General features: G+C 36.5%; 1 protein-coding gene across 10 annotated transcripts in view; it reads right to left on the reverse strand.

The window, feature by feature from the left end:
- Positions 1–15,163, reverse strand: part of CDK14 (cyclin dependent kinase 14) — a 621,661-nt gene that overhangs the window by 551,641 nt on the left and 54,857 nt on the right. The gene's annotated exons all lie outside the window — the stretch shown is intronic.

Below are 15,163 nucleotides of genomic sequence, written 5' to 3' on the forward strand. Positions count from 1 at the left end.
ACACATCAGTTCCACTCTTAGATATGTACCCAAACAAAATGAAACCTTATTTCTCCATAAAAGCCTATGCATGGGTGTTTATAGCAGCACTATTCATAGTAACAAAAAAATGATAACAACCCATATCCCCAACAACCAAATGAATAAACAAAATATGGCCTATCCATATGATGGAATATTACTAAACCATAAAAAGAAAGCACTGGTACATGCTACAACAAGGATGTACCTTGAAAACATGTTAAATTAAAGAACACAGTCAAAAAAGACCATATAGTGAATGCTAAGATCTGAATACTTATGGTCCTCCCTCCAAAATCCCTATGTTGTTATCTAATCCTCATTGTGATGGTAGTATGAGGTGAGCCTTGGAAAGGTGATTAGATCATGAGGGTGGATCCCTTATGAATAAGATGAGTGCCCTCATAAAGGGCTGAAGAGTTCACAGTATTCCTTCTATCAGCTGAGGATACAGTAAGACATCATAAGTGTGCAACCTAGAAAAGGGCCCTCACCAGAACTACGCTGGCATCCTGATCTTGGACTTTCAGCCTCCAGGACTGTGAGAAATAAACTTCTGTTGTTTATAAGCCACCCAAGATATGTTTAAGATAGTTTGTTACACTAGCCCAAACAGACTAAGACGGTGTGTGATTCCATTTATGTGAAATCTCCAGAATAGAGAAATCTTTAGAGACAGATGGTACGTAAGTGGTTGCCAGGGGTTGTAGAAGGGGCAGTGACTGCTAGTAGGTACATGGTTTCATTTTAGGGTGATGAAAATATTGGGAAACCTCAACCTAATCATAAGAAAACATCAGACAAACCTAAATTGAGAGGCATAATAATAATTGATTCTACAGTTTAAACCAAAATTAAATCTTATAGCAAAACAGAAGGAGCAAAGATGTGGACTAGCTCTACGACCTTGATCAAGTTACTTATGCTCACTGGGCCTTGATCTCCTCACAGTCAAACGGGAGCTTATAGGGTTGTTGCATATAGTCAAAAATTAAACATTCTGTGATATGCTTAGCATTAAGTAAACAGATTCCCAGGAAATTTTTATTTTTGTTGTCAGTGTTGTCTACCAGGATATTAAGATAAAGTCTAAGACAAGCCTTTGGCAACCAAATTAATCACTAGAGCTGTGCTGTCCAATAGTCCCTAGCCATATGTGGTTATTTGAATTTGTTAAAATTAAAAATTCAGTTCCTTAGTCCCATGAGTAACATTGAACATGCTTAAAAGTCCTAAGTGTCTAGTGCCTACCAGATTTGACAGCATGGATCTAGAAAAAATATCAAAAGATAAATTTATATAGAACATCTCTGCCAACACGGTGCCAGAAACTAAAGATATTGAAATTAACTACCACATGCTAAATTTTAAATTCTTTAAATTCTTACATCTAGTTTAATAAATTTAGCATCAACTATTAAGAGTTCAATCAAGACAAAAAAAGATGGAGAATGAATTAAGCTGATGAATGTCCACTGAAAATATTTGCAAAATATATTTCAAGCAAAGAAACAAAAATAAATCAAACTGTAACCAAAGTCCTTACCACAATGAATGGTTTGGGCTATTGAATAAGCACCTTCAGAATGTAAAACTATGATAGTCTCTTATTATTAAAAAAATGAAAGGGAGAAGGAGTTACATAAATGAAAAACAGGAATTTCTAATCAACCAAATGTTTCTGACATCAATTTTTCCATCTATAAATTCTATTTTTTAGAAAATATTTTCAAAGATTTCTCTGTAACTATTTCCAGTTCACACTATCTTGATGTCAGCAGAGGGAGGCATAAATCTCAAATGGCAGTGAGATGTAACATATTTTAGCCTAAGTCATTTTCTATGAAACAGACTTTTTTTTCACTATTGTTAGTTGTGTCTGTTTTATAGTTATTAAAAAAAAACTTCATGATTTTTATGAATAATTGCAAAAAATTATAAAGTTGTTTCTCACTTTTATTGTCAGACAGGATGCTCTAACTACATGGAGAATAACAGAGATTGGAATGCTTCCATTAAGTGGGCACAACCAGATCAAGAAACTCCAGACAGTCTTCAGAATAAAGGAGATGCAACAGTCCACTCTAATTTAGGTTAAGAAAGAGGCAGGGCTACTATACTATATATACTGGACTATATATTTAGGTCCAGCTATCAAAATAATAATAAGTCCAAATTTATGATGATATATTGAATAAGTGAAACATGCCCCATTACAACTCAAATGTTTTCACATTCAAGATATTAATGCATCCCATTTGAAGAAGCCAAATGGATCCCTGAAAGAAAAGGATGAGCATTTGGCTTTAAAGTGAGTGCACTCTATTTGCCTTATTCCAGCTGGAACACACCAGTAATTATGCCTGGAGGTTGCAAAGGGCTTTCCCCGTGGGAGCTGAAGTGCTTTAAAAACATGGGCTAATCCACCTTTGTAACATCCCCAGGCTGCAGAGACAGGCCTGGTACTCAGTGAGACACAAAAAAGTTCAAGTGATTTTCCTGAAGTTAGGTTTTCAGATGGGAATTTATATGTTCTGGCTCAACACTGAACCAGAAGATTGAAACACACCGCTAGAAATGAAGGGTGTTTCAGCAAGAGTCAAAGTCTCTGATGAAAGGCTGGCAAATTCCCAAGATGTCAGACCCCTTGGCAGAATTATTGGTGGCCACAGGAAGTCTTGAAAGAATGGTTCTTTGCTTACTCAAAAGGAAGCAAGAGCTACATTAACATCCCAAAGAAGTGTTCATACTCAAGATATACAGTTGTGCATTTGTAACATGTTTAAGTACCCAATTTGAAATAAAAATGGTTGAGTACATTGCTCATGTACAATTATAAAACAGATAATTTTATACTTGATTTATGTCAGATATTCAGTCTGTATTTCAACTCGAATTCTCAGATCATATTAAGTGATTAACCAAGCCTAAGTGTGTCTGGCAAGGAAGTCAGTACCTGCCCTTAACTGTGACTAGTTTAGAGAAACCCTTTTCAGGATTAGAGACTGAACTCCCATCTGAGAATGGGTAGTTTACTTCAGAAATAATTCTTTTCCTGTGTTATCTTTTGATGTTATGTTCTTGCCTTAATGCTTGCCTCATCAGGCAAGCCATTATAATAGGGTAAGAACTGAACACTGGCAAAGACAGAAACCACATTTTTCCAGGTTGTTTAAAAAAGAAAAAAAAAAAACCCTAAAAACTGATAGACCATCCGGAACTTCACATGCATCTTAAATCCTGGGGCATTAGTACAAAATTTACATCCACACAAAATCCTGCACAAAATATGTATAGAAGCTTTATTCATAACTGCCAAAACTTGGAAACAATCAAGATAGGTAAATGGAAAAGCTAACTATGTTACATCAATAGGTAATAAATGGAGAAACAAACTTTGGTATATCCATACAATGGAATACTATTCAGTGATAAAAAGAAATGAGCTGTCAAGCCAGGAAAAGACATAGAGGAACCTTAAGTGTATACTGCTAAGTGAAAGAAGCCGGTTTGAAAAGGCTACAGACTATTTGATTTCAACCATATAACATCTGGAAAAGGCAAAACTATGGAGACATCAGAGAGATCAGTGGTTGGCAGGAGCTCAGGGGCAGGGAAGGAAGAATTAATAACAGGTGGAGCACAGGGAATTTTTAAGGGCAGTGAAACTATACTATGTAAACATGCCATTCATTTCTTAAAACCCAGATAATGGTACAACGCAGAGTGAACCCTAATGTAAACCATAAACTTTAGTTAATAATAGTGAGACAATCTTGGTTCATCAATTATAATAAATGTACCATACTTATGTAAAATATTAATAACAGGGGAAACTGGAATGGGGGTGAGAGGTAACAATGGGAACTCTCTGTACTTCCTGCTCAATTTTCCTGTAAACTGAAAGTTGCTCCCCCAAACCCCCAAAAAAGCCTATTAATATTTTTAGAAACTGATAGGACTTCCCAAACTTCATATGCATCTTAAATCCTCGGACATCCATCAGAAATATTATCTGATGGAGAATTCTTATGGTGAACTTATTTTTTAATGAAATGATGAGTTCTAAAAACTAAAGTTTCAGTCACTTTACATTTAAAAAACCTTACGCTCTCCCTGATGTTGATTTATTAAGCTAAATAAAGAAAATAGTTTTTCAAAATTCAGGCCAAGAGACAAAGTTAATATACATGGCAGAAAGAATCAGCAACTGATTTGTGAATTTCTGTAATTTTCCACTAAGTAATCAACTAATTTCATTTGATAGATTCTCTCTCTGTCACTCTGCTTCTTAAGTATATTACTAGCTTTTATTTCCATTATTATTGATTAAATTTTAACCATTATTATAAATTCCTGAGGGAAGGGACAATGCTTTAGCTATTTCTTATCCTTGACATTGAACATACTGAGAAAGCATAGGAGTGAGAAAGGAAAGAAGAAAGGAAGGCATGCCTTATAATAATTTCTGCAAACCAATCAGCCTCAGCAGGAAATACATAAAACACTCAAATTGGGCATGATGCATTCAAACTGAGTTTGACCAAAGGACAACTTTTAAAGTCATGGACAGGGTAGTGCTTATGGTTACCCCTCTCAGTGCTGGAAAGGTCAAGGAATGGGAGTGATTCCTAGAATCCAGAGAGAGGAGGAAACGTGGGGAGGTATAAAGGGAGACACAGAGAGATGGAGCCAACAGGTGGGAATCTAAAGGAGAACAGCTAGGAGAATAATAAATCTGATTATATAGCTGTTGGTAGACTGAAAAAAAATTAAAAGGGGTCACAGAGGTAATTCCAATCTTAGTAACTGCTAGAAATAACTACTAGCCTTAGATCTGAAGAAACAGAGGGGAGATATAGAGTTACCAGAATCTTGGTACTCAAAGGAGTGATTGGTTCTAGAACTCTAAGTGGGGCTGGGGAAACAGGAGGTGTACAGTGTATAAGCACACCTAATCAAGGTGTACTTAGGGGCAGAATCTGGGGCAGGAGTTGGTAGAGCCAAAATTATAAACACCCAACATCTTTCTCAGTCTGCCCTCAGATTTTCTGAGTTCTTCACACTGGTCAAACCTGGCTAGAAACCAAAAGGCAAGAGTGTTGATTGATGTAATCCACACAGGTCAGCCACCCAGGGTACAGAGCAGGATGGAAACAAAATCCAGGGGAGCAAATACAAGATATCTAGCATATCTGAAAAAACACACAGAAACAAGCACAGACATGGCTGTATGCAGCCTTCAGTTCTACCTGTTATAATTATTAGACTCAGGCCAACTTAAGGTTCAAATCCTAACTTCTGTCACTTTGTAGATGCATGTCTTTGGGCAAATGATTTAACCTTTAAGTCTTAGATTTATCACTTACAAATTACAACTAACTAGAGTTACTATTTCAGAGTTGTAAGGATTAAAGAAGACAACATAAAGTGCTTAGTGCCTGTGTACAGGAAATACCATTATTACCTGCCCCACAGTACATACTTAAATACAGTTTTTAGCACATCGTCTTACACTTATTGTGGTACCTTCACCATTTAATGTAAGTTTTCTATACTCCAAGTACAAAGAAAAAATCCTTCAAGGCAGGCAAGAGCTGGGTCATTTCACTCCTTTGCTATCCTTAAATGCACCTACCTGATATAGAGCTGTGTAAACGAGGCAGCACAATAAATGTTCACTAAAGAAACAAGTAACTCCTCAGGTAAAAGTAGAAAGGCTTAACAAATGTATTAACCTGAAGAACAGAAGTGCCATTAATGAAATTACTAGCTATTTTCCTCTGGTCTACAAAATGTTCATTTGATTCATAAGTTGATATAATTATGCTTCCTCATGCTGGAGTTCTCCTTATGTGAAATTTAAGTAATTCAGCAGATATACCTTCTCACAAGGGCTTCAAATTTTAATACACACAAATTATCAATCACTCCAATTGGGGATAATAAGAAAAAGAAGGAATTAGGGTTTGGAAATAGTAAAGGGAAACAAAGCAGATGACAGAGCAGTAGTAAAAATATTGGAAAAAATAAAGAAAGGTGAGGGGAAATAAGTGCTAGTACTACGGTCGCCCACTGGTGAGGAGTGTCTGTGAGGATGGAGGCTACTGGGAAGTGTGTAAAGGAGGCTCAAAGAGCAGGCACTCAGGCAGGCAGGAACTGGTAGAGCCAAAATTATACACTGTATGCTCCTTTGTATTGGAAAATACACAGGAGTAAGTACTTGCATTAAATAATTGAACAAAACTACTCAACATCCTAGATAACCTGGATCTCTAGGACCACTGTGGACTAACTTGGAATTATAGGATCCTGGAGGCCTGCTCTAAGGGATCAGATCCATGAAATCAAGTCAATGGCTATGAGCATTAAAAAATGAAAAAAAAATCACTAAATATTTGAACAAAGCATTAAAAATGAAAAACGTCAGTAAACATCTGAACAAAGGATCATATGGAGAAGACAGTGGCCTCTTGGTAAGACTATCACCTGGCAAGAAAGAAAAATTAACTACAAACATATCACTGTAATTGTAAGGAGTGACACATCTAGAAACTATAATAACGGTTCCAGTCAACGGGAAAGCAGAAACATCACACATTAGGTATTCTAAATGGAAGGAATTTAATACAGGAAGCTGACTATATAGGTGTTATGAGACTGAAAAAAACAAAGGGGGGGTCACAGAGGCAACCCCAATACTGCTAGAGGCAGCAACCAATGTTGGAGCTCAAGAAACACAAAGGGAGTTGTGGAGTTACCAGAATCTGGGTGCTCAAAGGAGGGATCGGTACTAGAACTTTAAGTGGAGCTGAAGGAAGTCGGGGTGCAGTGTAACTGCCACTTAGACCTTGGTTAGGGGCCATGGCAAAGTTGGTGCAGTGAGTTCCTAAAGAAACTGTAGGCAAGAGCTATTGCTGGCCCCAGAAGAAATACTGACAGGAGCTGAAAACAGCAAAGTCCTTTCTCTCCCTCCTATATTTCAGTCCTCCACCAGTGCCTCCTACTGCCAGGAACAAACTGGAAATCAAGCTGGCAGGAGAATCTGGGAAACATAATTAACAGAGTTCCAACCCCTGCCTCACAAAACAGAGTATAAAATGGTGAGACTGAAGTTGAAACCACAACTAACAAGCTAGCACAGTTTGATAACCATATTTTCCCTACTAGGTTTCAAGTCCCTCAGCTGAGAACTCTCCAGTATGGGTTTTCTAAGAACCTAACCCTCATATTTGAGAACTAGTAAATGATATAAAGCTTTTCTGACTAAAAATAAGTTTTAATATTTCACTAGAACACCATTCCCCTGTCAGGATTATAAATCTATTTCCTATTTATTTGGGCCAGAAGTTTCATAGGACAGAGCATAAAGAAATGCTTTTGCATTTCAAAACATTGCCCAAATCCAACCATTTCTTCCAACAAAGGAAAATTTTTAATAGATTCATAGCTTCTCCAAATCTATTTAGATATCCTTGAACTCTCCTCCACAGAGTTGGGCTCAGTACTGAGATGAGGCCTGGGGGTCCTGAGAGAAGTGAGTTTTGTTTTGCAGATAGGTGAGACACGAATCTCTAGGGGCCAGAAGGTAGTCATTCTTTAAGAAAGGCCCCAATGATCCTTGCCTCCTAGTATTCACTCTCCTGTGTAGTCACCTCCCATACCAATAGGACTGACCTGTGTAGATAATGTACCTGCAATAGGATATTGCAGAAATGACAATGTGTGACTTCTGAGGTCATAAAAGATATGAGGACTTCCATTTTGCTTTCTCTTGAATTACTCTAGAAAAAGCCAGCCACCAGAATGTGAAGACACTCAGGCAGCCCTACAGAGAGGTCCATGAGGCAAGGAACCTCATTCCTTAACCTTCTGCTGACAGCCATGGGGGTGAGGCACTGTGCAAGAAGACACTTGTGGCCCAGTCAAGTCTTCGAATGAATGCAGCTCCAAGCGCCATCTTGACTGCAACCTCTAAGACACCCAGAGCCTAAACCACCCAGCTAGGTTGCACCCAAATTGCTAACCCACAGAAACTCTGTGAGAGAACAGATGTTTAATGCTGTTTAGGCACTAAGGCACAAAGTTTAGAAGTAACTTATTATGCAGCAATAGATAACTAACATACCCTCAAAGGACCCTCCTTGATTATAAATTCTCTCATTCTTAGTCAAATGGACAAGATTCACTAAACATGCATTGCTCCTGATCCCCTAATTGGGTCCGAAACAATCTTCTAGCTTCATAAATGTGATATATTTATTTATTATCTATTTTTTAAGAGACAGGATCTCACTCTGTTGTCCAGCCTGGAGTAGAGTGGTGCAATAATAGCTCATTGCAGCCTCGAACTCCTGGGCTCAAGTGATTGTCCAGCCTCAGCCTCTCAAGTGACTGGGATTAAAGGGGTGACCTACTATGCCTGGCTTAATGTAGTGATTTATTTAAAGACTTCAGCTGCTCCCACCTTCTCTATCTATTCAAATAAACATATCTTGAAATTTCCATCAACTAAAGGCAAAAGAGGAATTAGCTGCCCATGAAGTTTTAACTCGCCAAACAACTTTACCAACACCTTTACTCAAAACTGCTTTTGAGTTACAGGGGAAAAAAAAGGATAAAATTAACCAGTCTCTTTAGATATTTAAATCATTTTAAGGTACTTAAAGATAAATCATTCTTTTAATAATTAGAAATATTCATTTATAGACTGAAACATTGTAAGCCAAGCATAGCCAAGCAAAGTCAGGCCCCCTAACATTGTTCTAATATTGAAAGCATTTAAGCAGGTAATCAAAGAATCAGTAACAGAAGTTACAAAAATATTTCTTACACCAATTGGAAGGTGGGACTAGATATGGTCTTCAAGGTTCCTAATAACACTAAGAAGGTTCTACATTACAAGTCTCTGGATATCCTCCCAAACCTGTACAGTAATTCTCATCAGATATAACTAAGTGTTGAAAGCAGCCTATAGTTAACAAGAAAAAATAATTTAAAGGACTTATAAACATAAAAAAAAAGCTCAGCCTCGCTAATAATTCAAGTAATGAAAATTTTTAACTATCAAAGCATAAATTTTCATGTACCAGATTGCAAGCTTCAGAAAACACAACAGGGATAAAGGTGGGAAAACAGACATTTCAGATGAGGGTGTGAGTCAGTTCATCAGGCAATTTTGGCAATATATGTAGTATTATAAATTTAAATGTATATTACCATATGTGACTCAATATTTACAGTTGTTAACAAAACTATCCATTTATCTCTGTTTGTAAGAACAAAATCCTATAAACAACCTAAATGTTCACCAATTTTAAAAAACAAGTGAATAAATTACAGTACATCCATACAGTGAATAGTATGCAACCTATAAACAGAATGAGTTGGATATATGCGTGCTGATGTAAAACACCTTTCAATATATGTTGTTAGGGAGAAAAACAATATAGGTCCACTAGTGTGGAGACCAAGGTGGGGAAAAGACCATAAGAGAAGAAAATGTCTGGAAGCAGTTTTTAAAATGCTGTTCAGAGTTATCTCTAAAAATCATAATCAGAAACATAGGAGCAGAAGGAAAACTTTTTACTGCATGCTCTTTTGTATTATATGCATGTTTTTATTTTTATTTTTTAAGTATGAGGGAAAGCTTAATGGAGAAAAAGAACAAGAGAAAAAAATAAAGGCCTAAGTTATAACTACTCTCTAATTTATAAGCAGTCCATCAAAGGAACCAGGGTCTGGCTTTAGGCTTAGAACACTCACATGCACGTTGAACCGTTAAAAATCACCTCTAGGAGAAAAAAAAAAGTCATTCACACTGTCAGTATGCCTCTCACTAATTAAGAAACAAGAGCTTTCTCTTGCCATCTTAATGTAAACCACTAACTCAACAACCGGAGCCTTCCATAAGATGAAAGTCCTCCTGCCTGCCCTTAAGCTTTGTGAATGAAGAAATGTGATGGAACTGCCTTTCTTTGAATGTTTAAGCAAACAGTGGCAAGGTTAAAGAAATAAAAAGAAGTTGGCATTAATTTCACTGACTGGTGGGAGTTACCCAGAGCTCACAACTGCTGTCAAAAAGCTGGCTTCTCCTGGGCACAGACTCCAGCCATAAATGTCAGTTGTGATTTTCTTCTCCAATGACCAAACCCTTTCTGAGACTAAGTGAGCACTTCCCAGATCAGTGATCTGCTTAAAAGAAATCTACTAAGTGGCTGTTAATTATTCTCAGCGTGTGTGACACAGAAGGGAAAATGAAGTAGGACAACATGCTTTCAACGTTCTTTTCTCTCTTTTTCTCTTTTGGCCAATATCTTAAAGATGGAAGACCTTTTTGTATCTTGAAGTGGGCTTGCTTTTAGCAATAGAAGTTAAAGGCTGTTTGGTTCATCTAAGTATAAATAAATAATAACTGTCTAAAAACATGCATTTTAAGTGTTATCAAGTACGTAGTAGGACCTATTTTTAAAAGACTGATGATGGAGTGAGATCCCATCTCTAAAAAAAAGGAGGAAAATACCCAGGGTTTTTCTTATAAATTATTTAAGTGATATTATCATGAGATTAAAAAAAAAAACTATCAAACAACTTTACTAACACCTTCACTCAGATGCTCAAATTTTTTCATTTCAAACCTGGCAAATGTGTAGATTTTTTAAACTAATTTTGAGTTACAGAAACAAAAAGGATAAAACTAACAAGTATCTTTAGCAATTTTATATCATTTTAAGGTTATTTAAAGAGAAATCATTCATTTAATAATTAAAAATAAGATACATTTGTGGACTGAAACATTTTAAGCCAAGCATAGGCCCAAAGTCAGTTTCCATAATCAAAATACTAATACCTGAAAAAAACTGAGAATGTATTATGAAGAAAATGCCAAGTGTGCAGAAAACCTTCCAACTATAATAATTTGTAAGGATATAAATAAAATGTTGAGAAGAACACATGTAACCCTTAATCTCCACATCTCAGTACAATGTAAATTCCATGAGACTGGAACTCTCATCCTTTCTGCACTGCAGAAATGCCTGCTACATTTGGTACTCACTGAAATTTAAAAAAAAAAAAAAAAAGCTTATTTATATAGAGGCATCTACTTTCTTTTCTTAGAGGTGAGGTGTCTAAAATTGATAAGCATCTACCTTTAAGTTTTGTCTAATCTTTATGCAAAAAGAAAAACTAAATTCAACTGAATTTCTTGAACTAATGTAACTATATATTCTCATTACTTTTTTTAGCTCAATAAATTGTAATAAGCATGCATGGTCTTCAACATTTAAGTCTGTTTTAAAATAAATAGGCCTATGGTGGTCAGTGCAGGAATCTAATGACCACTCTGGGCTGCACTTCCCAAACTGACGTCCAAGAAACATCACTCCCCATGATATCACCAGAGGTGCCCCTAGGAAGTATTCTGAGAAACACTAAAGTAAAGTTAAACAGGTTTTTTCACTGTAGTATTTGGCAGAGTCTTGAATATGAAATGCAAATCCACTAAGAAGAAGATGTGAGTTTCCCAAACATATTTGAGCAGGAGTTTGTAGTCTACTTGTGGTTGCTGTTGAGTCTCTTTTCCTCTAAAATATATATATGAATTATATAGACCTGTTTCCTAAATTAGACACAAGCTTAACAAGGATCCACAGATTCACCTTCCCAGCACTGAGACCTGAGGGAAGTTGTTTAATGATTAGATTGCCCAACAGGAAAATGGAGATAAAGATATGACTTCACTCATACTTGGCTTTAAGGGAATCCAAAATGGATATATATTAGGTAATAAATAATTGTTTTGATTATTATTATTGAGTCTGTTTTAGTTGGCTCTGCCTGCTGTAATAAAATACCATGGACTGGTTGACTTAAACAATTAAAACTGATTTTCTTAGTTTTAGAGACTGGAAAGTCCAAGGTCAAGGTCCAGAAGGGTTTGGTTCCTGGTCAGGACCCTTTTCCTGGCTTGCAGATGTCTGCCTTCTTGCTGTACCCTCACACAGCAGAGAGGTAGAGAGAGCTCTCTTCTCATAAGGACACTAACCCTATTAGGTCAGGGCCCCACTCTTATGATCTCATTTAATTTTAACTACTTCCATAAAGGTCTTATCTATAAATACAGTCACACTGGGGGTTGGGGCTTCAATATATGAATTTTGAGGGGAGACACAATTCAGTCCATAGCAATTCCCCTTCCATTTGATTTATGTCCCTTCACTCCTGAGTATCTACTATATTGCTAAAACAATAAAAATTTCAGGCTGTTGAGATGTGAACAGGTTTGTCAATTTACTGCTGCCAAAGACCTGTGGAGGCCCACAGAGTAGGGATGTTGGCTTGGCTCTTCAGATAAAGTGAATGAAGCCATTCTACCCTGAGAAGAAATAAAGAGCAGCTATCATCTGGCTTCCTAATTCAGCCATCAAGTTAACGTCAGGATGTATTATTATAAAGGGGGTCAGACACCGAAAGAGCTTGAGAAATAAGGGCCCCACATACATTTTACAACTCTTCTCATAATTAGTGGGAAAACCACCTTAAGAAACAATGCTTTGCACTACTGGACCAGCTAAAACCATAATGTTATAAATTAAGAAATTTCCACATGGTATACATCCAAACAAATCATCATAATCCCATATGACCAGAATGTAAAAGTATGATGAAAAATAAAAAAGTCAAAGAACAGACTAAAAGGAAATAACTGTCTTAAAAGTGACATTTAACATTACTATTAATATTTGTAAGAAATGCAAAGAAAAAGCATATTATCAAAAACAAACAAAACAACCAAATGTACTAGTGAATAAATCCAACACACAAAAGAGCCAACAACTCTTCAGTCAAAGGAAACCTGTGGGAACTGCTTGCCCACATCATGGTGTTGGGAGGGTGTGTCTGTTACTGCACCAGGAATGCCCTCTCTTTGTCCTCATCTTGCCTCCAAGCAAAGGCCTGCTCATCTTTCCAGTTGTACATACCTATCGCCTCCCCTCCTATGCTGACCACATCCTCCAGGTACCACCTCAAACATCTTTTTATACTTGAAGCCTTCATGTTACCTACTATAATTAATTATTTCTCCACAAGATGTGGAACTTTTCTGAGTACGCAAACTAAGCCTTTCTCATTTTGCATCTCCAGCCTCTAGTATCCAACACAAGTTCTGACTCATAGTGAGTATTCAGTATGACCTCATTTAATAAATAACTTTCATCACTCTCAAGGAAGTAACAGGAAACAAATGGAGTTTTAACAATAATTTACTTAGATACTCAAAGAGATACAGCTTTAAACATTTACTATGGAACAAATTATATTCATAACAAAATAGTAAAAAAAAAAATTAAATGATAAAAGTTGGTTCAACCCTTCAGAAAAGTAACATGGCAACACCTATGTAAGAAATCTCAGCAATCCCAATTCACGCTAGGCACAGTGGCTTATGCCTGTAACCCCAGCAATTTGAGAGGCCAAGGCAGGCAGATCACTTGAGGTCAGGAATTTGAGACCAGCCTGGCCAACATGGCAAAACCCTGTCTCTGTAAAAAATAAATAAATAAAAATTTAACTAAAAAAAAATCTCAGTAATCTATTCATTTTTTCTGAGTGTCAGAATTTTAGCCAAAGAAAGTAGTAAAAAAAGAAAATTAGCATGTGTAGAAATTTGCATATAAAATATAAAAATATGAGAAAGTACTTATATAGAAGGACAATGAGCAAACTATCCCACATCAACTCAATGAAATATTATGCAACCATTAAACTAGTAATTTAAGACTGAATTTTTTAAAATGTTTAAGGTGATCTGTGCAACAGTTCATCACATGTGTATTTAAAGAATGCAAAGTATGTCATTTCTGCATATTGTAAACACAGAATTTTTAAAATGAAACAATTACATTATTTCTTTAAACAGCTTGAGGTATAATTTACATACCATACAATTCCATTTAAAGTGTAAAGTTCAATGGTGATATGGTTTGGCTCTGCATCCCCACCCAAATCTCATCTTGTAGCTCGCAAAATTCCTGTGTGTTGTGGGAGGGAGCCGATAGGACTCATGGAGGCATAACTGACTAATGAAAGCAGTCATTACCTTACTGTTCTTGTGGTAGTGAATACATCTCATGAGATCTATGGTTTTAAAACTGGGAGTTTTCCTGCACAAACTCTTTTGTCTGCCACCATATGAGATATGCCTTTCACCTTCTGCCATGACTGTGAGCCCGCCCCCCCAGCCACAGGGAACTGTAAGTCCATTAAACCTTTTTCTTTTGTAAATTGCCAAGTCACAGGTATGTCTTTATCAGCAGCATGAAAATGAACTAATACATATGGTTTTTAGTATGTTTACAGAGTTGTGCCAAACATCAACAAAATCAATTTTAGAATCCTTGGATGATCTCAAAGAGATTCATAGCTGTCAAGCCCCCACTCCACCCCATCATCTCCTTCCCACCACTACTTACACCTCTGCCCTAAGCAACCATTAATCCACTTTCTGTCTCTACAGATTTACCTATTTTAGACATTTCACATAAACAGAATCATACAATATGTGGTCCTTTGTGACTAGCTTCTTTCATTTAGCATAATGTTATCAAAGTTCATTCATATTATAGTATCTATCATTACTTCACTTCTTTTTATTAGTGAATAACATTTCATTGTACAGAAATGTTGCACTTTATCCATTCATCACATGATGAACATTGGGACTGTTCCCATATTTTGGCTATTATGAACAACGTTACTCCATCCTTTTGTGCAAAAGTTTCTGTGTTGACATACGTTTTCATTTCACTTGGGCATATACATAAGAGTGGAATTACTGGATCAGTTCATAATTCTATGTTTAACTATTTGAGGAACTACAGACTGTTTTCCAAAGCAGGTGAAACATTTTACAATCCCAGGGTATGACAGTTCCAATGATTAGATCCTCACCAACATTTGTAATTACCTGTTTTGTTTTTTACTCAGGCCATCCTAGTTGGTGTGAAGTGGTATCTCCTCATGGTTTTGATTTGAATTTCCCTGATGGTTAATAAAGTTCAGCACCTTTTCATATGTTTGGCCATTTGTATATCTTCTCTGAAGAAACATCTGTTCAGATCCTTTGCCAAGAATTTTAATT

This window comes from Callithrix jacchus, chromosome 11 (assembly GCF_049354715.1).
Source record: "Callithrix jacchus isolate 240 chromosome 11, calJac240_pri, whole genome shotgun sequence".
Taxonomy (NCBI): Eukaryota; Metazoa; Chordata; class Mammalia; order Primates; family Cebidae; genus Callithrix; species Callithrix jacchus.